We start from the raw sequence: 26,616 nt of genomic DNA, 5'->3' as shown, positions 1-26,616 counted from the left end.
CAAAGATTTGGGTCGTAGCTCTTTGGGAGTTAGACCAGTTGTAAAAACTCCCGAAATTAAGCAGCAAGGTAAGGCAGACGCCTCTGGTAAGGATGACCGTCCAAACTTTCCGAAACAGAGTTGGCGGTCAAAACAACAGGGAAAGCAGCAGCAGAAACAGGGGTCTCGGCCTGCCTCTCCCGTTCAGTCAGGTAGTGAGCGCACTTATGATCTGCGTGATCGTGCTACTATTAAGTCTCCTGATAGATTTCAGGTTTCTGAACAACGTTCTCCTCGTTCTTCACAGGAAACATCGGCTTCACAGTCCGGTGGCAAGGGTCGGGGTGCTCCACAAACACGTGACCAACCCCGACAGACTGTAGGTAAAGGCAAGCAAGAAGAATTCGCGAGACAAAGACCCCCGTTTCAGAAGAAGAAAGTGGCTGCCCTGACAGCAAGATATGCCTCAGATAGTGCGGACACAGCTTCGGAACCGGACATGGGCGCTGACGCTACTGGACAGCGCAGCGGAAATTACCATAGTCCGTCAAGCTCTGCGTCCATTTCTGGCGGCGACAGCAACTGATACATTGGTTACTGTTGAGACAGCTGACACCAGAGTGGCTCCCCCTGACAGACTCTATGAAATAGTCTTACTAATTGAGGGTGACATACAACGTACTATAAAAGGGATTTTTTGGGATAATCTGACTACCACCTATGATAACCTCCTAGCGGAGGCAGATTGGCCCCCAGCTTTCATTTTAGAAGCTCCTAGAGGGGAGGAGGTAATCCTCCCATCCTTTGCGCACACAGTGCCTAAACACCAGGTTGAAGTGTACGCTGAGGAGTGGGCACTGGCGCCGGCAGTGTATCGTACTCAGGTGGGATGGGACCGGTTGTCCCCCTGCCATGAGATTCCTTTGCGGTCTATGCCCCAGACACAGCCCCAATATCCTATGCGTCGTGAAGCTAGACCGCATGTTGCTGCAATCCTTGACAAATTGGAATATCAGGGTGTTATTGAAACTTGTGTGTCCCCTATGAATAACCCTTTATTCACTGTGACGAAGCCTGACGGGTCGTACCGTTTAGTTTTGGATTACCGGCACTTAAATTCGCATTGCCGGACCTGCGCAGTACAAAATACTCACAGCTCGGCTCTTGTCGACAGTCTCGTGCGTAAGAGATTTAAAACGACACTTGACATCTCCAATGGCTTTTTTAGCCATAACCTGTCCACACTGAGTAGCCAGTGGACGGCGTTTACTTCAGGCGGCAAACAAAAACAGTTCACAAGATTAGCCATGGGCTATAAAAACAGCCCTGGCGTCTTTGCCGCTCGCGTGGTCTCTCTCTTAGAAAGATTAGACCCCGACGCATACTCCTATGTTGACGATATCTACCTCACGGATGATGGGCTGATGCCACATCTGTCTCGAGTCGACAATATTATTGCGAGTTTTGCGGATTATGGCTACAAATTAAATTTTTTACGAAGTCTCACATCGCGGAATATACAGTGTTGTTTTTGGGCTACGAGCTCAACAATGAAGGTAAGGGTTCTGATGGGTTGTCAAGGCAAGATTAGTGTATTCTGATTCTTGGAGGAAAAAATTCCAATTCAAAGCAAGTTGATTTAAACGTGAGCTAGTCCTTTATTTGCACTCATACATAGGGGTGGGTATGAGAAAAAAAACCAAGGGGTGGCACAGCCAACACGTGTTTCGCCCCCTACATGGCCTATAGGCCTGGGGCTTCTTCAGGGCTGTTCATTTTAAGGGTAGGTAAAAAACATTTGGGATATGCGAATGCATATGACATGTTAAGCACAAGAGTTAAAGAGAAAACAGGCCAGTGAGTCAAAATGTAAGAACGTTAATGGGAGAAGAAAACAGAAAGAACAATAAGATACACATTTAGGAGTAATGTTTAACAGCGGAGAATTAGTAGGGAAAAGGATAGTGCGTTTTATAGAAGAAAGCCAAAGGAAAAAAGAAGGGGGGTTTGTTTTAATTATTTGGAGAGGTCACGTGAGGGTTAGTGTGGACGGTACAGTAGGTATCAAGAATAAGTAAGTTAAAGGTACAGTGTGTGACATATTATAGGATACAATACAATATTGTGCATGTCCATATTAGAGAAAGAAGAATCACAGGACGTAATGGAGGTCATCAAGACCAAAGAAGTCAAAGGTTCCATATGCCACAGATCATTCGAGTGTATAAACAGAAACATTGTCATATATCGAGAAAAATACGTTATTTGTATCAATTTACAGGGTAAATGTAATGTGATCCACATACGCGTAACGGTATGAAATTTTCGACAAGTCATAGAGTATGGAACACGAGAGTGAATAAATAACAGTGCCAAAAAAGTATACATTGGTGAAGAACGGCAATGACGAAACGTATATATGACACATTGTGGGCCAACAAAACATTAAAGTTTGGTGTGTAAATAAGTAAAAGTTATATATTTACAGGTTTGTACCGGGTCATGGGCATCAGGGTGATGAGTTGATATTGCGTCGGTAGGGTTTGTCACGAGAGAGAGGATTTAAATTAGTCTTTATAATGGAACTGGTCGTAGCGCATGCAAGGCGAGTATGGTGATATCTCAATTATAGACGAGAAAAGTGAGAAGGCTTAAAGCCAAGTGGTCGTGATTCAGTGATCAGGTAAAATCAGGTGGCGTGGTTGTTGTGTAATAAAATGCTCGAGGTGAGTATCTTGGTTGGTTGTACGCGAGATCGTGAATAGGGTAATCAAGGAGGGAATTTACAGGCGTCTGAATCATTCGAAAGAGTTCATTAACGTGCACTAGGTATTACATGCGTGAACTTATAAATCGGCCGTCAAAAAGTCGAGGTCGGCAGCACGGCAAATTGTGGTCCCAAACGGGATAGACGTATTTATATTTACGTGGCGCGGTATTGTGAGGGCATATGTAAAAGGTTTAGCGTGCTCTTGAATAATGAAGTTAAGTAGAAACTGATAATACAGTGGTGACAAGACTTGACGTGATTACAGCAAGACGTGATCAGAGAGGCGTTTTCACTGTGCGTGTTTAATTTTAAATTTAAAAGTATAACAAAATACGAGTATTGTGGTCGTGCAGATTTATATTTTACAGTGATGGTATTCGTGACGAGTGAGGTATTTAAGCGTTAGAGGCAAGGAAGGGCAGAGTAGAGCTTACCGGGTATTACTGAAAATGGACGTTTCCACGATGTGCTAGAAAGATATAGTCGGATTCTAAGGGGAGGGGATCAAAAAGGAGAAAAGAAATCCTTAGTTCAAAGAAGGAGGTAAAGCCGACGGGAGTAACTGCTTCGTTGCAATGCTTACCTCAAATCTTGGCTAATGCCCGGTACGAGTGTTCTGTTTCATTCAGTTCTGTTTGTGCGCTTAGCGGAGGCAGCGTAAATAGCGGGGCTCATGGAAGGACATCCGGGTCGGGACCCGGAAGTGGCCTGGTTCGTGCGGGAGCGCCATTTTGGATAGGGAAGGGGACGGGGGAGGTAGATTGGCCGTTTAGATGTCATGTTAGGTGTCAAGGACAAATAAAGTTTCTAGTAAGAAAAATTATAAGGATTTAGTTGAGTTGAAAGGGGCCAATGGATCATTGGCCATTCAAGAAGGTGCGTAGAAATATAAAGCGAATTCTAGGGGATACCAAGGGTCGGACTGTGGAATGGTTCTGGATATATAGTGTAGATTTTGTACAAAATACTATTCAGACACATTTCCAGGGGAATGAGAGGAAATTCTAGGTTTTAAGATAGGGATGTTAATCATAATGGTTTCACACCCTAGGGAGAAAAAACAATCAGAAAAGGTGGACATTCAGTTAATACAATTAGTCATCTCCCAGCCATACATGCATTTCTGCATCTTTGTTGAGTCCTAGTTCAGTTGTTTTGAAGTTCATGATCAGCTCGCTTTCGCGTCTGCGAAGTCTCAGTTCTCGGTTTCCTCCTCTTTTGGTCTGGTGTACAATTTCCAGTCCATAGAAGATGAAATCCTTTTTGTGTTGATGTTTGTCTGCAAAATGTTCCGTCAGGGGGTGACCGGATGTGTGTTTGTGGATATTACGGTAATGTTCTTGTATCCGGATACGTAGGGGTCGGATTGTACTCCCGATGTATGGTAGGTTGCATGGACAAAGGATCACATAAATGCAAAATTTGCTATTGCAATCAATCCATTCTTTTATTGTGAATTCTTTTCCTTGTGTCATTGGTATCTTTTTGGTTTTGTCGCGGCTCAGTTTACAGACACTACAGTTCTTGCAGGTATGGTATCCTGGCGGTCTGTCTAGAAAGGTGGTAACTTGTTTGCGTTTATCCTCAAATTCTGATTTGCACAGTATGTCTTTTAGGTTCGGGGCACGTCTGAAGGTTATCTCCGGATAGGTTTTGATTTCATCAGCTAGATTTGGAGTGTGTTGTAGCAGGTGCCAGTGTCTTTTCAGGCTTTGCCTGATTTGGTGATGACCAATGCTGTAGTCTGTAATAAATCTTATTGCTGAGTCATTCTTATTTTTTCTTTTACCATCAGTTGTAAACATCTGTTTGCGATCTAACTTTGATACTGTTGTCATGGTGTTTTTAAGTGTGGACTTCTCATATCCTCTTTCGGATAGTCTTGATATGATCTCATTCCCTTTGGTTTCGAAGACTTCATCCTCGCTACAGTTTCTGCGGGTCCTCAGAAGTTCTCCTTTAGGGATATTTTTGATGTTGTGACGTGGGTGGAAGCTGTCAGCTCGCAGGATGGAATTAGCTGCAGTGTCCTTTCTGTAAAGTTTGCTTTGTAACGTATTGTCTTTGACATAAAGAGTAACGTCCAGGAAATTGACCTCCTTTTTGGAGAAAGTGTGAGTCGTTTTGATTCCCCAGGGGTTTTGGTCGAGTTTTTCCAGAAATCTTTTTAGAAGTGTTTCATCTCCTTGCCAGATGCATAAAATGTCATCGATGTATCGTCGCCAGAGTATTATGTGTGAGGTAAAATCGGCGAAGTTATGGTCCCACAGCCAGAATTTTTCCACGTGGCTCATGAAGATACATGCGTACGGCGGCGCGAATTTGGCTCCCATAGCTGTCCCGCGTCTCTGTCTGTATATCTTCCCATTGAAGCTGAAGACATTGTTTTCCAAGCAGAAGTTCAGCATTTCAAGAGTCATTTTGTTGCATTCCAGTAAGTTGGCTGATTGTGTCCATAATGAGAGTTGTGCTGCAGTTAGTCCATCGCGGTGTTCGATGGATGTGTACAGGCTGACAATGTCAATAGAGACTAGTATGAAATCTGGTTCCCACGTTATATCTTGGAGTTTGTTCAGAATGTCTTTTGTGTCTTGGATGAAAGACGGTATTTCTTTCATTAGTCCCTGTAGTTTTCTGTCCACGTACTCTCCTATTCGTGAGCAGGGCGAATTAATTCCTGCTATGATGGGTCTTCCTGGTGGAGGGTAGGTGCCTTTATGTATTTTGGGAAGGAGGTAGAGGGTTGGCATGGTGGGGTACGGTATGTACAGGAATGATTTTTCTGATTGGGATATAAGTCCCAAGGTATACCATTTGTCAAGTCTGGTTTTAATGGATTTGAGGATGTCTGCGGTTGGATCATTCGTGAGAAGTTCGTAACAGGTGTTATCCCCAAGTTGTCGATTTGCTTCTAGTATGTAGTCATCAATGTGTATTGTGACCGGGTTTCCTCCTTTGTCAGCCTCTTTCACAATCAGGTCTTTCCTGTCTTTTAGTTGTTTTATCGCTCTCCTCTCTTCTGGAGTGATGTTATGTGGGAGGTATTTTAATTTTTGTTGGTGTTTAGTGTATTCTTTTTCCAGATCACGTGTAACTGCTAAGTGAAAGGCATCTATGTTGTTCCCTGCCTGTAGTTGTGGTAGGAAGGTAGATTTCTTGGTTAATTTGCTGTCTATGGAAATGTTGGTTTCAATTCCTAGTTCCAGCGCAGTTGTGGTCAGTGTATCTGAGTCATTTTCTTCCTCGCTCAGGTGAGTTAGTAAATCCACATACTCCTATGTTGACGATATCTACCTCACGGATGATGGGCTGATGCCACATCTGTCTCGAGTCGACAATATTATTGCGAGTTTTGCGGATTATGGCTACAAATTAAATTTTTTACGAAGTCTCACATCGCGGAATATACAGTGTTGTTTTTGGGCTACGAGCTCAACAATGAAGGTAAGGGATTGGCTCCTCACTTTCTGGAGAAGTGCGCATTCCTGCGTGCTCCTACAACACTGAAAAAATTACAATCTTTGCTGGGCTTTCTGAATTTCGGACGTACGTATATTCCTGATTATGCCCAGCGTATCAAGCCGCTTTACGCCTTGGTACAACCTTCTTTTTCGAAGTCTAGCTGGCAGCTAGAACATTCTGCTATTCTACAGTCTTTACAGGCTGATCTTCTTGCTTCACAATACTTATTGACGCGTGATAACTGCACTAACCTGGTAATAAGAATAGTACCAGGCGCAGTGGGTTTCACGTACTTGACGTTCAATGAGGGCGATACAGTCCCCATTGCGTATAAATCACACTTGTACACCTCTGCTGAGTTGCGTTTTTCCACTGTCGAGAAAGTTCTGACGGCAGTACAGATGGCGATCCTTAAAGAACGCGCACTGTCACATGGAAAACACATACTGGTTGTAACACCGTATCCTGCCCTAGAGGCAGTGACAAAAGCAAGTGTACCAAATTCTAAAGCTTTGCATCCACGGTGGATACAATGGGCCACGACTCTGACATCACCAGATGTCACTTATATCTTTGACGCCTCTTTACAGACTCAGGAGTACTTACAGTATGAATTTGTTCATCCGGCTCCTCTGTCTTTGCGCCCGCTCGAAGAATACCATTGTGTCATATACACTGACGGCTCGGCACAGCCGGCGATTGGATCGAAGCATGCTTATTCTGCGGCTTGCGCAATTGTCGTGGGTACATTCTAAATGGTGAATTCCAATCTGATGCCGTGCATACGCAGTCATTGGGTGATTGTACCGCGCAATTGGCGGAGCTCTGGGCTCTGGTGCTTGCACTGGAGTTTGCTGATCCCCGAGTCACTACTCTTATAGTAAGTGACTCCTTTTATTGTGTCCAGTCCTACAATGACAATTTACACTTCTGGTCTCAAAACGAATATCGTGATACCAAAGGTAGCACAATTAAGCATAAATTGCTTTGGGTTCGATTGGCGGACTTTAAAGAACGTCTCCCTCTCGTGAATGTTATTCACACTCTTGGTCTCCAACACCTTGGTGTCCATGCTGTCGGTAACAGCTTGGCTGACGAGGCAGCAAAAACCGCAGTGGCTACATACTTAGTGGCAGCAGTTACAAGATCTAAAAGTAAGATTGATGATGACATATTGGCAGCTATTGCTGCTACAGAGAAGGGAAGTGATTACCCGAAGGGTTTTCCTTCTCGTTATTTATATCACTTAAGTCCTGATAACGTCCCGTTAGTGAGGATTAACGACGTTGGTGACAGAATTATTCCCAACGCAGACTGCAGACCATCTCTGATACTAGCAGCGCACGAGGGGTTGGCATCAGCCCACGCCGGCATGTCCGCTACTATATCTCTGTTACAACAACGTTATAGGTGGTTCGGTTTATACAAACAAACGCGCGCTTATGTTCTTGATTGTGACATTTGCCAACAGATTAAACCTTCCACTGTTGCGCGCCCACCACAAACACAGTTGTACATATCTAATAAACTATTTGGTTGTGTTTATCTAGATCACTGCAGTCTTTTTTCTTCTGATACTGCGTACAAGTATATCTTGGTTGCAGTGGATTCGTGCACACGTTTTCTTTGGGTATGGCCACAAAGGAGTGCTGATTCACGGACTGTCATCAGGGATTTGCGTGTCTTTGTGGGAACTTTTGCGTGTGGTACCTTCCATTCTGATCAGGGCCCTGCGTTCGCCTCTAAGGCTTACAAGGAGGCTATGAGAAATTTGGGGGTCCAAGTCAAATTTTCGTCCCCCTACCGACCTGAGGGTAATAGTGTGGTGGAGCGAATGAACCGTGACTTAAAGCAATCTTTGACAGCACGAGTTTTAGGCACAGGCCGGAATTGGCTAGCCCACTTGTATAACGTCCAACGTGCACTTAATAATATCCCTAGAAGGTCTCTGGGTGGGCGGACCCCATACATGATGCTCTTCGGAATCAGAATGTTTGTCCCAGACCTTGATGGTCTAGACATGGCGGCGTCGACCGCACCCTTTGACGTAGATGATCACTGTGCTGTTTTGCAGACCCTACAAGAAGCCAGAGACACTCTATCGAAGGAACACTTGCCCTCCACGTCTGATGCTGAGCTTCAGATTCCGGTAGTCGGCTGGCTACCCCGAGTTGGAGACCTGGTCCGTGAGAAGGTGGAGAACAAGAAGGAGTTCGGCCCCTCTTATCGTGCACCGGTTCCAGTGCTTGGAGTGCAGGGTACAAGAACAGTCATTTTACCTCCACTTCCTGGTCGCAAGGATAACAGGTACATCTCTATTGACAATGTCAAACTTCAGCGAGTGGCCGATACTTCTTAGTATGACTCCAGCAGTTTCATGCCAGACGATGCAAAGAAATTCAGTGTTGGTTCCTGCTTCTACCACCTTGTCTGATGTTGCCATCGAGATGCAGTCAGTTACTAATCCCTTGTTAATGTCGCCGGCTGGTGGTCTGCCCGAAGAGACTGAGTTTGCTTATCCTACAAATGGTCACTCGCCTGTTTTACAATCTACGGCGGTTAACCAGTCACGTTTCTCCTTTGACACTAACTCATTGCCTTCCACTTCCCCTTCGAACATTGCTATTTTTGTTAGTTGGTTCAAAAGACATTTTTTTATTCCCCCTTGGACATACATTTGGCTGGTGCTTATAAGTATTTTTTTGTTTATGTCCATTGGATTTGTAATAGTATTTTTCCGTCTGGTGAATGGCCACTATCTCAAAGAGAGATCTACAATTAGACTTATCAATGGTACTTTGCCCCCCCACTCCTCATCCCACATCATGAAAAGGGACCAGACTTTTGTGAATATTACTGCCTGGCCCGTTTTGGATGGAATTGTGTGGGATGCTGTTAAATTCCAAATTCATGGTCCTACTGAGGTCATCAATGTACCTACTGTATTTCGTGTTTCTATGGGTGATGTGGTTAAGCAGAACATTCGTTCTGATGATTGGGATGTTCATGCCATTGAAGCACTGTTTTCTGATTTGAAATATTATGCCGCTTTTGATGCAGAAGATTTATATGAAAATGCGGCTAACTATGCAGAACAGTATTGTTTTCAACTTTATGGCAATCACTTCCTGCATAAAGCAAATACGTTTCGAAATTTTGTGAATTTTACCCAATGGGAACACTGTCCTACCCCAGCTTTAGGCAGTTCACCTACATTGGTTGATAAATATACTTATTTTACTGATTTCAGTGTTTCCAGCCCAGCATCCTTTTATTTTAAAGTGATGGCTGAGTCTGCCTCGAAGGTTAGACTTACACACACCAAATTACTATATTCTAAGTCCTTCATGGATGAGTTGTCAATCAAAGGTTATGATCTGTGGAAGGCTACTATTGATCTTAAATCGGTTTGGGGTTCCAAACCGTGGCAGGTTCAGGGAACTGAAGCTTTACATCGTGCCTGTCTTATACCAAATCATATGTTGTTTTTAAATTCAACCATCTTCCAGACCACCTGTTTCGGATTGGCCACTTCTAAAAAACTAAATTTCCCCTCTGTTCCAGATCTGGGCGCTTACCCAAATTGGGATAACCAAACGGATCTGTCCCTTCAGGCTTTGCAGTCATTAGTCTCTAATACATCTTTCAATATTTCGAAATTTAGTCGTGAAGGATGGTTGATTTGGCAAAGCAGTTCAGATGCCTGTCAACGTCGTTTTCTAGGTCTGAAACCGGGGTATACGCAGCAACGCGCGGACCCTCGGTTTGAGTCCTCTCATACAGTAACTACCTACTCTGTAGGGAAATTATGTCACTCCTGGCTGCGACATTCCACCTTGGCATCTGTCAAAGTTCATTTATCAAAGTTACATGACAAAATAGATTTGAATGATTTTGTTAAAGGTCCTGTGGGTGGCAGATCCAAGAGGTGGGCGTATGCTATTTACAACGAAGTTTGGAAATTGTCGCAAATTGAAGCAGCTTCAAGATTGAGAGCTATTGATCAAGCAAATATGGAAAAGGTCTTGGCCGTTATAGATAACAGCATTAACACACTTTCTTCCAGAATGTATACATTAGACAATATTGTTTCTTCAATTGTTGATATTGTACATGATGATATGTCTGTATTGTATCATGGTCAAAACCAGTTGCGTTCTGTTATGCAGTTTGCATGGACATTACAAACGTTAAAGGCAGGAAAGGTCCCCTGGGACTATCTGAATACGACATCATTATTCCTTCCCTTTAACCTTACTGTAAAGCAGCAGTTCATGTCCATGAAAGATGCTACATATTCATTGTTGCACATTGAAAAATTGGAGCCGTTACCTTTCTCTGTGGCGGAATTGAATTCAGCCGTGTGGTTAGTACATGGGTTGATCACGCTCCCCTTCGCGCTTTTTAAGTTTACGTCATGCATGAAACACTATGCTCTGGGTAGATATGAACAGTTGGGTACCACGTTCCTACATGAGGTTTGGTCTCTCCCTTTTACGTATAGATGTACAAGAGACGGTAAAGAGGTTTACCTGAAAGGTGAGGAGTGCACCTCGACACCTGATCATTCTGTAGTGTGTAGGCACATTCAGTTACACGGTGCATGTAATGTACACGCCCCAAATTTGGCCTGCGTCCTCAAAGGTATCCCAGTGCCAGTGATTACACCATCTTTCACGCTGCTTGCAAACGGTAGTTATTTAATTTTGAATAATGAAGCTTGCTGCGGGATGTTAGTGGGAATCCCATATATAGTAACTGTATCGCAGAGAGTAGTCTGCTGCAATAATGTTCTATTTCCTCCCCCGCATGGGCGGCTGGATGTTTCCATCTGGCCTTCGATTCCGACCTTGAAAGCAGAGTTCAACAAGATGAGCAGAATAAGAGCTCTATTGTCCCAAAAGGAGGTGCCATTGACTTCTTCCCGAGAAACATTTGTCCTTCACGTGGCAAATACGCGCACTGAGGTACAGGCGCTTTTGAATACTGACCTCCCCCTGCATTTTGGAGCTTTGATCCAAACAATCTTCAATGCCTCGTCAACAACAGGCCTGGCTCATTTTTTTAAACTTGTAGGCTCAGGCCTCGTGACCTCCTTCCAAACTATTTTTGGTGTGATTCCGGCATTTTTTCATTCTATTGTTTCGAGTGTCTTTGGCGGTGTCCCGCTGATTCTGGCGCTGGTGGCAGGTGTGCTACTTTTACTTTTCATACTACGAAATGGCTGCACTTTCTGTGCCTCACGACAACCTGTCCCGTCTGCATCTTCTTCGTGACATTATGCGTGAATAATATGGTACGCTGCCATTGGCAACTTTGAGCCTGGCGTATGGATTATCCTTCCGGTATTCCTACTTTACCTGCGTGCAACCTGTCTTTCACTGCCTAGATTGTCCCTTTGAATGGCCTCTGGATTTGTGCTTAACCAACACGGTGTCTCCGGTCCCGGATTATGATCGACTGATGAGTCCCTTAGTGTCTCACGAGTTTGCCTGTTCTGGTGTTTGGATTATGGCCTGTGGTGCGGCGCATGGAATCCTGGGTAATTGGGACATCGCAAGGGCTGCCTATGACTTCTTGGATATGAGTTATCTGGAAGAACACGTCGGTTGCCCTCTGATGGTGCTAGAGGCTCCGCTTATTGAAGAACATGTATGTTCCTTTTCTTTGATTAACTGGATGGCTGAAACTTTTAGTGGCCGTACCAACCATTTTCTGTTGGAAGCTGTTGCTACGTATGCTGCATACACGTTCATGGATTGAGTGAACTGTCATCCACTATATTTTTTCTACCATGTCTTAAACATTACCTGTGACTTTGGATTGCTGGTTAAAGCAGCATTTTTCCTTTTTTTTTCCTTTTTGAGGTTTTTTGTTTTTCTTTTTTCTTCCGAACTTTCTTTGCACCGATACTTGATTTCAATTTGAGTACACCTTGTTCTGCTCTGTCAAATTTGAACTCTGCGTTCTCTCATTTCTTCCCTACTGGTTAGTGCTTCGATCAAGGGGGCATGTAGTAAGGAATCCCTTAAATACGTACATACATTGTTAAGTTAGCATAACCACGTTAGATGTTAGAAAGCCATCTTGCTGCTTTTGCGCACGACACTGCATCTACATGTTATTGTTTAAACAAACTGCTGGCTCGCGCTTTGCCTCACACGAGAGCAATCTGTTGTTCCCATCCCGAGCTCTGCGCAGCGACCTTGGTCTGTACATGGTGTAACAAGAACTGTCTGGGTCGTTAGACAATGCATGTTTTCCACTCTAGGTTGATCGACTCACTATTTAGCCATAACATACAGGCAGCTGCGAATACCTGAAAGTTGGTGCTTTTAATATTGCAGACATCATGTTTAATATTCAGACCGAAGACGAGCCTTCCTGCGAGAAGACTTCTGATGCTCCTGTGATGTGATTTCACTAAGCTGATCTTTGAGGTATGGGGTCCCCCATTCAAGCCTAAGAGACCTTTTATTAGCATAACAATAATATTAGCTTCTTATTAAAGGGAAGGTGGTAGTATCCACTGTCATTTATAACATGATCACTCCCTTTATATTCTATGGTATTGTAACGATGCTGATGGTTTTAATAATAATCATTTGTCTGCTTGTATTAGCCAAAGTACTGCATCTTAGGACACGTGGTCTATAAAATAAACTCTTTTTATTTTCACCGTGTCTTTGTTCATTCTTGTTGTGGACTGATGTGAGAATAATATACGAACAGGTATTCCCACCATTCCTGAGAGTACACTGAGTCGCTTGTTCTGGGTTGTCTTTTTATTGGGACCGCCGAGCTAAATCTCGGATAACGAATGGGACACTTATGCTAGCCGGATACTGGGTTCTGGGTTCTGACGTGAGTTTCTGGTACACCACAATTCACTGAGGTCCTGGGGTTCTACGCATAGTTCTGTGTATAACCAGAATCCCTGCAACAAACTCTGTCTTTAAAAACACAGCAAATGTGGCAAGCTAAACTAAAAATTTATGGGCCTGTGATTTGCTCATTCACTTCTGAAATCCAGCATGGTTATTTTGGGGGTGCTTCAGAACCCCCCAATCTCCTACTTCTAGCGCCTGTGTCATGGATGTGTGAAAATAAAGAGGAGGATTGTCTACATTATGCTATCAGTAAAGAGCACTGACCAGAATAATCAAGCTCATAGACAGAACATAGTTCCTCGTAGGCATGAAAGATTGATGTACAGGCACAGACAAGCAGAATCAGTCAAACAGCAAGATAGGAGGCAGGAAACCTATTCAAATAAATAAAGCACACATACTGCTTCTTGAACTAGCATATAAGGTACTCTCTTGGAGTGCTTAAAAAAAGAAAAAAAGAGTGAGCACTCGTGAAAGAATACAAATAGCCAGTCAGAAGGGGTGGTAAACAAGCTAGGTTCTACAGGAGGGACAAAGACGTGCTGGACACCCTAAAACAAATAAAGGCAGCAAATAGATGGTAAGCAAATGTGAGTTTCAAAACACACAGCCAATGTTAAGCAACAGGTGGAATGCATTCCTAGGGAAGCATGACCCCAATATGTGTTTGCAACCAGACAGCTGCTCTTTCAGGTAGGCTTCGACCTAAAAATCCTCTTTTCAGCCATCCTCAGTGGATGGGCTTCTACTTAGGCCCACACATTCTCTATATACACCATATTGGCTAGGGGTAATAAAGTCTCTAACAACCTGCTCAGCACCACTAGAGGTTTCAGTGCCTCTTGTTTGTTCAGGACATGCATTTGGTTTTAATTGTTTTAAATAATGTAATTTCTAAAGAAGGATTTTTAGTATTGGCTTTAGCAGTGTTTTTTCCGTTCACGTCAAATGATTTAGAAGTATAATAACAATGGATTCTGGGGCTGGACCAAACCCCAGAAGCGTAGACTGTGATTAGTGCTTAGTTTGAGAGGCATGCAAGATTGTAACAGGGCAATTTTGAGAAAATAAAATAAGTTGCTGCGCTCTCACAGTGACCACAAGGGGACAGGCACGTAATGTAATTGCTTACAAACATTTTACAGCATGCCCGACTGACTGAAAGAAGGGAGGGGCGTGTTCCTGTTCCGAAAGCACAGCAAATGTTTCCTGAAAAGGGGGTTCGTTGCAGCACAATTAAATCATTGCCTTTTAAACCTGTCTGTTATCGATCCTCTCCTATGCCAATGATTAGTATATTTTTTGCTACTACCATTTCTCACTATAGAAGAGAGATTGAGAAACAAACGAAAATATTTACCTGTAGTTCGTAGTGTTATTAAAATACAAACTAACTAAATGTAAGACTGATTAACACATTAAATCTATTAAATGCAGCTAAAGAAAAATAGGGCAAATTGTAAACATCATAAGCACCTAATGTAGGATTTTCAGGCGTCCGTTCATCTGTCGGCCTCAGTCAGTCTCTATGCATGCATGCATGTGGATTGGTCATCACGGTCGGTGTAGCTTTTTGTACACTGATTGTTAGTTGATCAGTGTGTACACATACACATGTATCTGTGTTGCTGTGTGTGCATGGATATCTGCATGTGTGACGGTGTGTGCGCAGGGTTTTCTCTCTGTCTGTATGCATGTTGTGTCCTAAGTTGGGTTCCGGTGTGTGCATACTCTATGCTAAGAATGCCGCTGCCCGCGTCCCAAGCAGTGGGACATCAGCAGGGCAGCACTCTAGTGGCCGCCCGTCGGAGCCTTCCCCCTTGCTGCCTCGCGTGCGAGGCTACGCCCACTAGGGTTATGACCCCCAATAGTGTGGAGCTGGAGGCGGGCCGTTGGGGGCGGGGGGGGCGCGGCTTGCCCCCTCTACTTAGGAGGCCCTCTCGCCCAGTTCCTCCTCTGATCCCTGCGCGCCGCTCCAGCCTGGACACGCGTTATCGCCGTTAGCCTTCCACCGAGCAGGTCGCTGCCCGATCGTCTCGCCGTCGCAAGTTGTCCGTCGTGCGCCCAGCTTTCAGCACTCCTGATCGGTGAGTTTGCCGGTGACCTTCCTCTCGCCCCGGCCCTGTCCCTGGGCATTTCCAGGCGACGGGGCCCTGTGGTCGGAGTACCACGGGCGGGGGGGGGGGACCGTGCTCGGAGCTAGGCTCAAGGCGTCGGCCTTACTGTTTCGTGTGTGGTGGGGGGCGCAAGTGTTTCGCCTCGGAGCGTGGGATCAGGGTGCGAGAGTCGGCTTGTTTGCTGTGGGGCTGAGGCCCCGGGGTTCGATTCCGTCAGTATCTTCGCCTCGGAGCGGGGGACTAGGGTGCGAGAGTCGGCATTGTTTGGGGGACCAGGGTGCGAGAGTCGGCTTGGTTTGCTGTGGGGCTGAGGCCCCGGGGTTCTATTCCGTCAGTATCCTTGGAGCGGGGGACCAGGGTGCGAGAGACGATATTGTTGTAGCTAGCGTAGCCTCCTGGGAATGCTGACCGCCAACCCCACCCCCCGTTCCCGGCAGCTGGTGCCTCCGCGGTTTTAGCATCGACTCCTTACCTCTCACGATGCTGGTGATACTATCAGGTGGGGGGGGGGGGGGGGGCGATTAGGTCACCGCTCTCCCTGCGTGCACCTGGTCTGCTAGTTCCGGCATGGCGACCTCGATGGGGGTGGGGCGAAGTGCGGCACAGAGTCCGAATCATGTGGAAGGCCCCACACGATGGCGGGTGCCCGCCTCCCCGCGTGGCGCTGTCGTGTGAGTTAGTTTCTCCCGCTGCGCCCTCGGGCTATCGCCAGCGCTGCTCGGACCGTTCGCTCTGCGCTCCGGTGGTCCATCGGCTGCGCTGCAGCCTTAGTGGCAGGATCCAGGGGTCGAGCTCTGTGGTCGCGTCCACATCCTGGGAACCGGGGCACATCCGCTCACCCCCTCCGCGCGGAACCCTCCATACTGGGCGCTACTAAGAGGCGGATATTGCCTTGGGGGACGGGCACCGTTCGTATGTTACTGTGTCCGCTGCCCCAGGTACAGAGTCTCAGATACAGGGTGCCACGGGTCGCCTTTCGATTGTAGTGGCCGCACCTCGTCCCAGGTCCGGAGGCTGTTCCAGCCAGGGGTCGCTTAGGACACCCCGGTGCGCGACTGCCGGGCGCTGCTTACCAACTATACCAACTAGGCTAGATGTTTCCGTACGACACATGACGCTTCCAGCCCAGTCCTCAGCACCGACCGTCAAAGCCTGTGGTCCTGGACAAATCACTTAATCTCCCCGGGCATAAAAAAGAAAGAATGTACGCGTGCAATTGTAACGAAACTCATGGTATGTAAAGCGCTCTGATACCTTCTGGTCCAGTGCGTGCCATATAAAACTTCTGACAAAACAATGCGTGGGGCCTGTGGCGGAGCTGGCAGCACTGCCCTCTCCCTTCCCTCCCTTGAGGGTGTCGGGAGTATAATTTTCAGGCAGAGTGGGGGGCTGCGTCCACCGCGTGATGGTCTGCTTTGGAAGTGGCTGGGACATGGGGAACTGCGCATGCAAAGAGCCCGCGGCGTGGTGAGCCCGGGCCCCGACGGTGGTGAGAACAGCGATTGTGGAAAGCAACAAAGCTATGGGCTCAGCGCTCCTTGCTGGTGTACCCTTGCTTGCCGTGCTCCCCAGGCAGGAACTTGTCCCTGTGGCCCTCCTTCACACTGTGCAATTGTTAGTGCGTGGACAGTGGCAGGGTGGCCCGGATGGACCTGGGAGGCGGACATATATGTTGAGTGAAGAATGGTATGAGCCTGCTGGGTGCCGCAGCACGGGGTGTTTCCGAGCGCATGACCAAGGCACCTTAAATGTAGAGAGGCCTCACGGAGGTATAGCGGTCAGAAGCTATTGTCTACCAGTACATGGAGGGAAGGACTGTGTGTGAAAGCCTAGTGGCTAGATATCAGGAACCAAGGCATTGCGCTACTACATTATGCCCCTGGAGGTAACGCAAAAAGATGCTTCACCCAACTTCTTCCGAGAATGGAATATGATTAAACGTGCATTAAAGCTGGGTTTTAAAAAGAAAAAAAAATAAAAAAAATAAAAAAAAAATAGTTCCTGTGGTGTAGATCCACCTTCCTATGCACAGTGTAAACAAACCCCGATCGCTCACAGGAACTTCTTCAGCCTGCATGTGTGTAGGGCAGCATGGAAAGGGTCACTCGAGGGAGATCTTGCCGGCACGCTCGAGTCATCGCATTCCTTACCTCTCACATCTTGTTTGGTGCGGCCTGGGTGTCATCTCGTCACCCTGCACCTCGCCTGCTCCTGGCAGGTGACGGCACTCCGTAGAATCTGCAGATTAAGTGGTTATTTTGACGAGCGCAGCACAGCGCCTGGCACCTGCAAAATGGTGGTGTATGTATAAGTAGATAACTAGAAAAGCAGAACTTGTCTAACTGTCAATCAGATGTGGACCTGTCTGCCCCCTGCCCCACCTTCCCCTTGACCAGTAATCTAGCATAGTGCGACAGCAGTGATTCTGTCTAGTGCCTGCTGTGGGTTAAAAATAATAAATAAATTGAGGGAGCATTCATGATGTAGGCTTTTGGCAGGTTTTGCGACGTCTTTCTACAGGCCGCGCTGTGCCATGTACACATCTCTCGAACAGCCTGCGGAGAACCGTGAGTAAATAAACCACGGGAACAGACTTAGTTGGCCAGGCACGAGTATCGCCTTCTCTTATTAAGCTGCTTTTAGGGAAAGGAAGCGGGTCATACGAGTTTTGGACAGCTGTTCTTCAGGCCAGTAAAAGGTATTTCTCTTATTGCGCTTTCAAAATGTCCTTTTTCTTGTGGGGTCCTCAGTATGGATGCTGGATCTTCGGAGTAAGGCTATCGCAATTTAACATGCCATTAAAAAACATGCCATCCTGCGTTGGGAGGCGGGGTTTGGTGGTATTACATCATGACGTCGCCGAAGCCTGAAGCCTATTTTTCTTTCCTGTTACATTAGTGTTTAATTAAAGAAAACAACTAGTTGCAGGCAGTTACTTTCTGTGAGATGTAATGAAGATTTATTTCGTAGTGACCTTCACTGTATTAGCTGAAACAGTAATCAGCAGAATTAATAGAATAATCAAATTACACACACACTCATAAATCATCAAGAATAGTGCTGACAAAAGTTCAACTATTAATGGGTCCTATTGTTTTGCAGCTGTGACAAAAAAAAAAAAAAAAAAAAACTGAGGCTGCTGATTCCTGTCCTGATAGGAACTGAAATGGCATTTAAAGGCTATGCAGGATGGGGCTACCAGGCCAGCGTTTTTCACAACGGTTAATTTAGCAGTAATATGATTTGATGCCACAGGGGCAGAGTTGAAGTGGAGTACAGTGCCAGTGCTGTCTTTCAGCAGAACGCGCATCATATAATGAAAGAATGAAACACGTGCTTTCAAACAACGAGGTTATTTTCTAAAGGCGGTTCCCCTATATACACATCAAGGCATGAATACAAATTAAAAAGCCCTGAACGATTTCTTTCCTGGGTTAATGTACTATGAACGTGCTTGGAGCTTCTCAACGGTTGTGCGCCACTACGTTTTGTTCTTGCAAATGGAAATGTTGCCAAACTATAGATAATAATGTAATTATTATTATGATCTGAATTATATATACGTATAGTGTTTGGGTTTGACCTACTGGTGGTTTATTGACCACATACTGAATTGAAGTGACCAATACATATCTTCAATTGAGTTCACTCTTTTTTAAGTAGGATTTACGTTTGACTTACGTCGGGCAATTATCTCTAGTAGGGACAAACAGCCCCTACCAATGAGCATCAGCCCCCCCCCCCTCCCAGACATTACTTCGCAGCAGCCACTGTTATAAACGATACAACCTTGTTCTTTGAGTTCACTGTACGTTTTAGGAAGTTGTGCCCAGCCTCTCACTGTATACAGTTTCCCCAGACTAAGAATGATTTGTTGGGAAATACAGCTGTTGCTGGTTGCCTTGGTTTCGCCTGTCAGTCGTTCAAGAAAGATACATCTGTTGGAGAGGGGTAATTTCTGGAGCACTTTGCGAGCAAATGTGCGCACAACACTCATCCTGCACCCTTCCGCTCCAAACAGGTCCAGCACGCTCTGCTGCTAATCTTGGCAGGAGCTGCACCAGTTCATTTTTTCTCCAGTTCCCTGGGAAAGGTTTGGGGGGCCAGGGTGATCTATGATGAGTCTGTACTCATCACGGTCTATGGTAAGCGTTTTGAGAAACATATGGTATAGTTTTTACTAGTTTAGCTTTTGGCCAATGGTAGTTTTCGTCAGCCAGATTCGGGATAGCTGGTATTGCAGGACACTAGAGGCGGTTGTGTGTATGTCCAAGTTGGGGAGTGGCATGCTTTGCCGATTAATTGATTAAAGGAATAAAGTCGCATGTTCTAGCTCGAACAGAGCAACTGTTACTAATCGCAATGACATGGGTTCACACGCACTCGAGAGCCCCCCCTTGCATTTATTCCCTGGTATCTTTGTCCCAAAATGCAGCATTTATAAGGATTATCTGGTACTAGGGGGGAATCTCGTTGGCATTAGTTCCATGCCGGTGGGTACGACGGGACGACGTTGTGTCCCAAGTGGTGCAACAGGATAAGGGCAGGTCTATAGGTAGATATATGTACCCTGGCAGCAGGTGTACAAATATGTCAAGGTTCAGCCTAAATCCCAGTCTCAACCATGATGCAATGGTCAGCTTGTGGAAAGGTGTAACACAGAAATTGAGCAACCAATGTTATTGATGTCAGTCAACGCTTGAGTCAGGAGATGCTGCTGTCTCTCATCTTCGCCTTGCTATTTTAAAAAACAGCTGGGGTAAGGTTTCTCAAATTAGTCATAGTGACGGCTTAGCGTATATAGAAAAGTCAGCAGCCTGTGCTGTGTTGAGGCAAGTTGTGAGCTTGGGTTTGTGTATCATACTTAACATCTTGAAGGTATTGCGTAGTTCCACGCTTAAGTCAAGAGATGCGGCGGGCTTTCATCCTTAGCCTTGCTTTAGGAAACAGCTGGTGTGATATTTTTCTGCAACTCAGTCATAGTGGCAGCTTAGTCTATACAAGAAGGCAGCAGCAAGAGCGGTTTTGAGACAGGCGGAAGGCCTGGGTTTGTCTATCATACTTAACATCTTTGCGGTTATTCTCCCTGTTCCACAGGGAGGCCAGGGAAAGCACGGAGCGACATGGTTGACCGAGACTTAGCCTGGCTTGCCGCTTCTGCGACCTTGTGAGGTTTGTTTATGTATTGTATGAGGGTGACACAGGCTGTCACTGTGGTTTGATAGGCGCCAGGGCCAGATGAAGGTTCAGTGCAAGGCCACATTTGGGGGGGCAATTCCAGGCAAAAGCATTATACCAGACAGCCTTGGGAATTAGGCAGGCGTAGGATTAGCTACGATTTTGGTCAAACTGAGGAAGAGCATATCGACCACAAATAATTGGGAACCGGATATCGCTTACAAAGCAATGCTGTAGATTTCCGGGAGAATGCTGTATGGATAGGCTTCAGGGATAAGGCCGTGACCTTGCTGGAAGGGGCATTCTTCTTCGACCTGTGTCGAACTGGGAAAGGAAATAAGGAGGGCAGGATAACTCTTTCTTCTACCTGCGTTGGCACATCCGGCCAGGAGTGATGGTCAAAGTTTTGCCCTCAGCCAGCCTAGGCAACACCCATCCACTCCAAGCTAATTGTTCATGGTGGTTTTGGGCCGCATTTGCACAGCCCAGCATTTGGCCCCTGGGGTTGTCAGTGTCGTGAAGTACTAAATTTCACTGAACTGGAGGTGGGCCGGGTTTTACACGAGCAGAAGTTTGGGAGTGCAAGCCTCCACCTAGGGGGTGGCTGGCTGGCCAGATGTAATGTCGGCATGAAGGCGGACGTGCCCCAGGTATTGGCAAGATAGAGACATTGTCAACTATGCTGATATGAACGATATCATAACTGGGGTTCACAGCAAATCATGTGATAAAATATGACGTTTCATTTTCAAGCCACTATGGCGGCACCACGAATTACCTATAGCACAGCAACACCGGTATAACAAGGACTGTAGGCACACCTCCTGATCCTTTCCAGCAGCAATAAAGTCCGAAAGCTAGCTTCTATTCATCAAGCGAGGCAATTGTATACGCTGTCCCACGGGAGAGCAAGAAATGATTGGGTTGGACAGCGGGACTAGTATAAGACTCTGTCGTCAAATTTAATGTAACTTAATTTGCAAGTAGAAAGGCGAAAACGAAAAACGAGGAGATGTGTCTAAGATATGGGTCAGTTTGCAGTAAGCAATAGGATAAACACCTTGTGAAAGGAAGCAAATGTATATACCCGTGATGTCAGCTTGTGTTTATATACGTAGGTAAGCGGCTGAATCACACGCTACCTTACCCTGCTTGTTGTGCTGTTGGGAACACAATTACAAGCCAGGTAGGCACCTAAGCTGGCCAATTGGAAAATCTCAATAGGATGGCAGGTCCATAAGTGCCAATTCACCTAAGCCTTGGTACCAATGCCATATTTCCCAGCCTGAGAAACAGATTTAGGTGTTGCTCTTCCCGCTCAGCCTTTCTTGGAGCCAGGGAGTTGGGAAACATTCACATATTTGGGTCCCCGAGCTGAGAGATGTATCCTTCGGCAGCTCAGTCAGTCATATTGGCTTGCGTTATCAATGTTTTGCCCAGCCGAGAAATCATGCAACCCCCGCAGTAGCAGCAGCAACTCAGGAACCATGACGCTATCAATACATCACCTTTGTAGATAGAGTGGAAATTAAAAACTTCGTGCTAGGATATGAAGGGAATCGATGGATTGAGGAATTCAGCTATGGTTCAGTTCTGGCTCCATATGCAGGTGCTAGATCTTCCCATAATTACGTTAGGATGATCTGCTGTGGCTTCGCTTAGAAGGTTAGGAACACCAGTCACGTCTAAGCTTACGGCAGTGGGGCCAACAGACATCCTTTGTTCGTCTGCCCTGGGGCTTCTTTGAATGTTGCAAATTAATGCCGTCTTTTACGGGTTACAGAACAGGACCCCTAATTTAGCCCATTAAGCTGGCTTGCAGGGGCAGGGCACATATAACAGCAAAGGGAGGAAGGGGGGGCTCTGGCAGCGACGGTAGCCTCCCCAGAGCTGTGGCGGAGTTACAGGGCGATCTGGATGCAGACGGGTACAGTAAGGGTACCTCTGCGACAGGCGGTACAGTAAGGGTACCCCTGTCCGGCACAGTAAGGGTGCCCGAGCCAAGGTCCAGGAGCCGAAGGGGGTTCTGGGAAGACCGCGACGGCGCCCCGTTAGTCCTTCGGGCGGTTGGGGGGCCTGACCAACCGGGGGTGTGCCACAACACGCTCCGCCCCTGTCGGAAGGGGCGGGAGTAGGAGACAGATCACGTGACCCAGTGGATGATCTGTAAATAATTATGTGCCACACTGCCGGGCATCGACCCACCATGTGTGCTGGCTCACCAGGCGGGCGGAGCAGCAAGGGGCTGCCTGCCCTGGATCGCCCGTAAGATAACCCAATTTTATTATCATACTGTGTTTTATGAAATAAACCTGCAGCAGTTCTTCACCCACAAATAAAGTGTCAGTGTAATCTTTGGGTGACGTCTGTGTATGCGTGTTGACTGAAGCGGATGACGGTGTGGTCACTATGCCGCTGCCCGCGTTCCAAGCAGTGGGACATCAGCAGGGCAGCACTCTAGTGGCCGCCCGTCGGAGCCTTCCCCCTTGCTGCCTCGCGTGCGAGGCTACGCCCACTAGGGTTATGACCCCCAATAGTGTGGAGCTGGAGGCGGGCCGTTGGGGGCGGGGGGGGCGCGGCTTGCCCCCTCTACTTAGGAGGCCCTCTCGCCCAGTTCCTCCTCTGATCCCTGCGCGCCGCTCCAGCCTGGACACGCGTTATCCCACCCTTTCCACTTACCCCACGTGTCAGGCACAGCGCGTTATTGGAATGTTTTAATGTTTTCTTTTTTGCGTTGCAGGCGGAGTTACAGGGTGATCTGGATGCAGACGGGTACAGTAAGGGTACCTCTGCGACAGGCGGTACAGTAAGGGTACCCCTGTCCGGCACAGTAAGGGTGCCCGAGCCAAGGTCCAGGAGCCGAAGGGGGTTCTGGGAAGACCGCGACGGCGCCCCGTTAGTCCTTCGGGCGGTTGGGGGGCCTGACCAACCGGGGGTGTGCCACAACACGCTCCGCCCCTGTCGGAAGGGGCGGGAGTAGGAGACAGATCACGTGACCCAGTGGATGATCTGTAAATAATTATGTGCCACACTGCCGGGCATCGACCCACCGTGTGTGCTGGCTCACCAGGCGGGCGGAGCAGCAAGGGGCTGCCTGCCCTGGATCGCCCGTAAGATAACCCAATTTTATTATCATACTGTGTTGTATGAAATAAACCTGCAGCAGTTCTTCACCCACAAATAAAGTGTCAGTGTAATCTTTGGGTGACGTCTGTGTATGCGTGTTGACTGAAGCGGATGACGGTGTGGTCACTATGAACCCCTCTGGACTTTGTCAATGCGTGCTCATATATCGGACTCGCAGTTTTACACACTATTCTAAAAGGGGCCTTGGGGGTTTACCCTCCATTGTAAGATCCCGCTAAAGCTCTCTGTGAAGCATCGCCTGTATGTAATACATTATGCACAGTCAGATGCGAGCTAAATGCATTATACTGAGGTGGTAAGCTGACGTGTTTTTATGCAAATCATCTTATCTGCCCTCAAACATATAACAGGGTTCCAGCATTCACTTTAAGTGAACTAAATAACATTCTGGTCTTTTTCAGAAAAGACTTTTAAAACGTATGCCTAGAAAAAGCGGTGTATGCACGCGCACCGTAGGGGGCCAACGGTCCTATAGTGAGAACCGTCATATACTGTGAGCTTGTAAAAAATATATGTACATAATGCGTGGGACATAGGGGCACCTTAGGCATATAATCATTTTAATTTAAGTTACACACATAGGCAGATATAGAAAGTTATCTAAGGGATGACCTAGGAGAGGTAGTGCCACCTGCAAAGTATCGGCGTTTTTGGCATTCTCATACTTTTACAAATGCGTTACTTGCACTTATCTTGGCATCTACATTTTCAAACAAGTGTTAAGAAAGAATAGCAAAAGTCCTTAATTTGTCCAGTTTTACAGGATTTATGCTGGAAGGGGGGCTACGAGTATAAACAAATCATTTCTTTGAAAAAACAGTGCATAAAAACTAAAATATTTCAAAAATTTTAACAATCATACACGTGTGAATTGCAAGCTCTGTATGCATTACCCCAGAGCAGGGTTATCAGAGCACTGGTATGCCATCAATTCGTATACATTTCGTACAAATATATGTAACATGAATATTTCGGCATGAGTTGCATAGGATGCCGTAGAATACCAAAAGTAGTAAACTACAAGTATGTGTAAACTAAAGAGTTTCAAGTTTATAACTGGAGACCATGTCAAACTGGCCCTTTGTTCGCAACTTTTGCATTAGTTTCCCACCCTTGCTTGATAGTATGCATACATACTTTACCAATGGTTGAAAGTCTTCCAGCCCCTCGAAGCCTTCTTTAGGTGTACTGGGGGCATATGGTTCAATTGATGTGTTAGTTCGTGGTTATCAGAACTCACAGGTCATGTGTTCGTCTAAAGTTTGAGTACAAGTAATGTCGACCAAGCCATGGCTCCATTTAAGTTTAATTCTCATTGGAGAACTTTTAGCCCGAAGACGGTATCTAGTGGGATCTTACTCTGATTGTGTAGGCAATGTACAATATTTCCTGTTCGTCATCTGGTGGATTTACTGGTAGCGGAGGAAACAGAGAGTGAAATTGTTGGTGGAACAGTGGGGATTGGTAAGGGTTGGTTGAAAAGTTTCTGCAGTTCGACTTCACCCCATTACGCATTATTCGATTGACAAAGCACTTGTTACCCATTCAATAGATGTCTAATTAAAAAAAAACTATTTTTCTTTCTTTTTCTGGTGACGAGTAAGTTAGGCTGCGCTCTCACGGCAAGGTTGGGGTAATTTCAGAGCATCCGGACCTAGGGACATCCCCCCCATGTTTGTCTTTTTAACGCCCATTGGCAATGGCCTACGAGATGGTTGAGCCCAGTGCCTTGGCCGGAGCGTAGGTACTGCCCTTACCTCGGAAATTCCATCTACAGTTTATTGCTTTAGATAAAAAGCCAAACTATATAAGCACATTCAATTAAAACACGAGTAAACATAAAAACATCCCTAACTAGTGACATTATGTTAAAACAGTTATCACCTGCGCGGGTTATAAACATTCCTAGACCTTATTCAGACATTAAGGATTAATAGAAAAGAGTGACTCATGACTGCATTTTCCTTCTTAGTTGTCATGTTGACCAAATATATGTTACTACAGGACTATATGCCGATGGAAGATCAGTCCTGAAGGACAATGACAAGGCATCCTTGAAACCTGTAATACCAAAGACCTTAAACCGGGGCAGAAACCACCTCCCAAGAAGTCTACTCGTGTTTGTGCAAAGGAGCAAAAAATGCATCCCAGTTTAAGTTCCAACCATCTCATATATGCATATCAGTTAAGGATATCTATCACAGTTCATACAGTGCACTGGCAGCCTTCATGATAGTAACCTCGACCCCCCTTCCTACTGTATACAATCTGGAGCTGTACCTTGATCTCATACCAGATGTTCACGCTCTCTCTCTCTCTCTCTCTCTCTCTCTCTCTCTCTCTCTCTCTCTCTCTCTCTCTCTCTCTCCCTCCCTCCCCCTCTCCCTCCCCTCCCTCTCTCTCTCTCTCTCTCTCTCTCCCTCTCTCCCTCTTTCTCTCCCTCCCTCCCCGCGTTGAGAAGCTCGCCGGGAGGTTTATTTTCCATGCTCGCGATCGGCAACTTGATGTTGCTCATCGCAAACGAGGCAAAAGTCTCGCCGGGATGTCATTTCGCTTGCTCGCGGTCGCCAACTTGACGTTGAGGACCGCGATCAAGCAAAAAATTACCGTTGCGCTACGCTACATGTGTTTGACCTGTGTTAAGTGCAATTCTCGTAGTGCGAAATAGCGCAAACTACGCTAGCGTAGTGCTTTGTCCAGGCTTACACAGAATCAAGATGGCGGCTCATTGATTTGTGTCTCAATGACCTTGTCATGTCTGCATGAGCTGGATTTAAATTTTCATGGTACTGTTGTTTCACGCCACCCACTTCATTCTATCTCCCACCTGAGTGAAATACTGCTGGGACATTGCTAGCTAGGAGGTTAGGGGCAAGAGGGTCGTTTATTGACTATCACACTTGAGTGGAAAAAAAAGAAATCACAGTCTCCATGGAACTTTAATTCATAAACAGAATTCTCGCCATCCATTCTTCCAAGGCAGCAGTGTTCAAACTGCTGACAGTCCCAAGCATAAATGTGACTGTTGGTCTGCAATGGGACTTGAAGTTGTGGCGAATTCATCAGATTGGAC

At 46.2% G+C, this 26,616-nt stretch overlaps 1 protein-coding gene across 1 annotated transcript in view; it reads left to right on the top strand.

Annotated features, from left to right (window-relative positions):
• The window catches only part of LOC146784016 (telomerase protein component 1-like), a 109,634-nt gene that overhangs the window by 11,995 nt on the left and 71,023 nt on the right, over window positions 1-26,616 (top strand). The gene's annotated exons all lie outside the window — the stretch shown is intronic.

The sequence above is a fragment of the Triturus cristatus genome, chromosome 11 (assembly GCF_964204655.1).
Source record: "Triturus cristatus chromosome 11, aTriCri1.1, whole genome shotgun sequence".
NCBI lineage: Eukaryota > Metazoa > Chordata > Amphibia > Caudata > Salamandridae > Triturus > Triturus cristatus.
The sequence above is the reverse complement of the archived record's forward strand: the minus strand, read 5'-3'. Positions and strand labels throughout refer to the sequence as shown.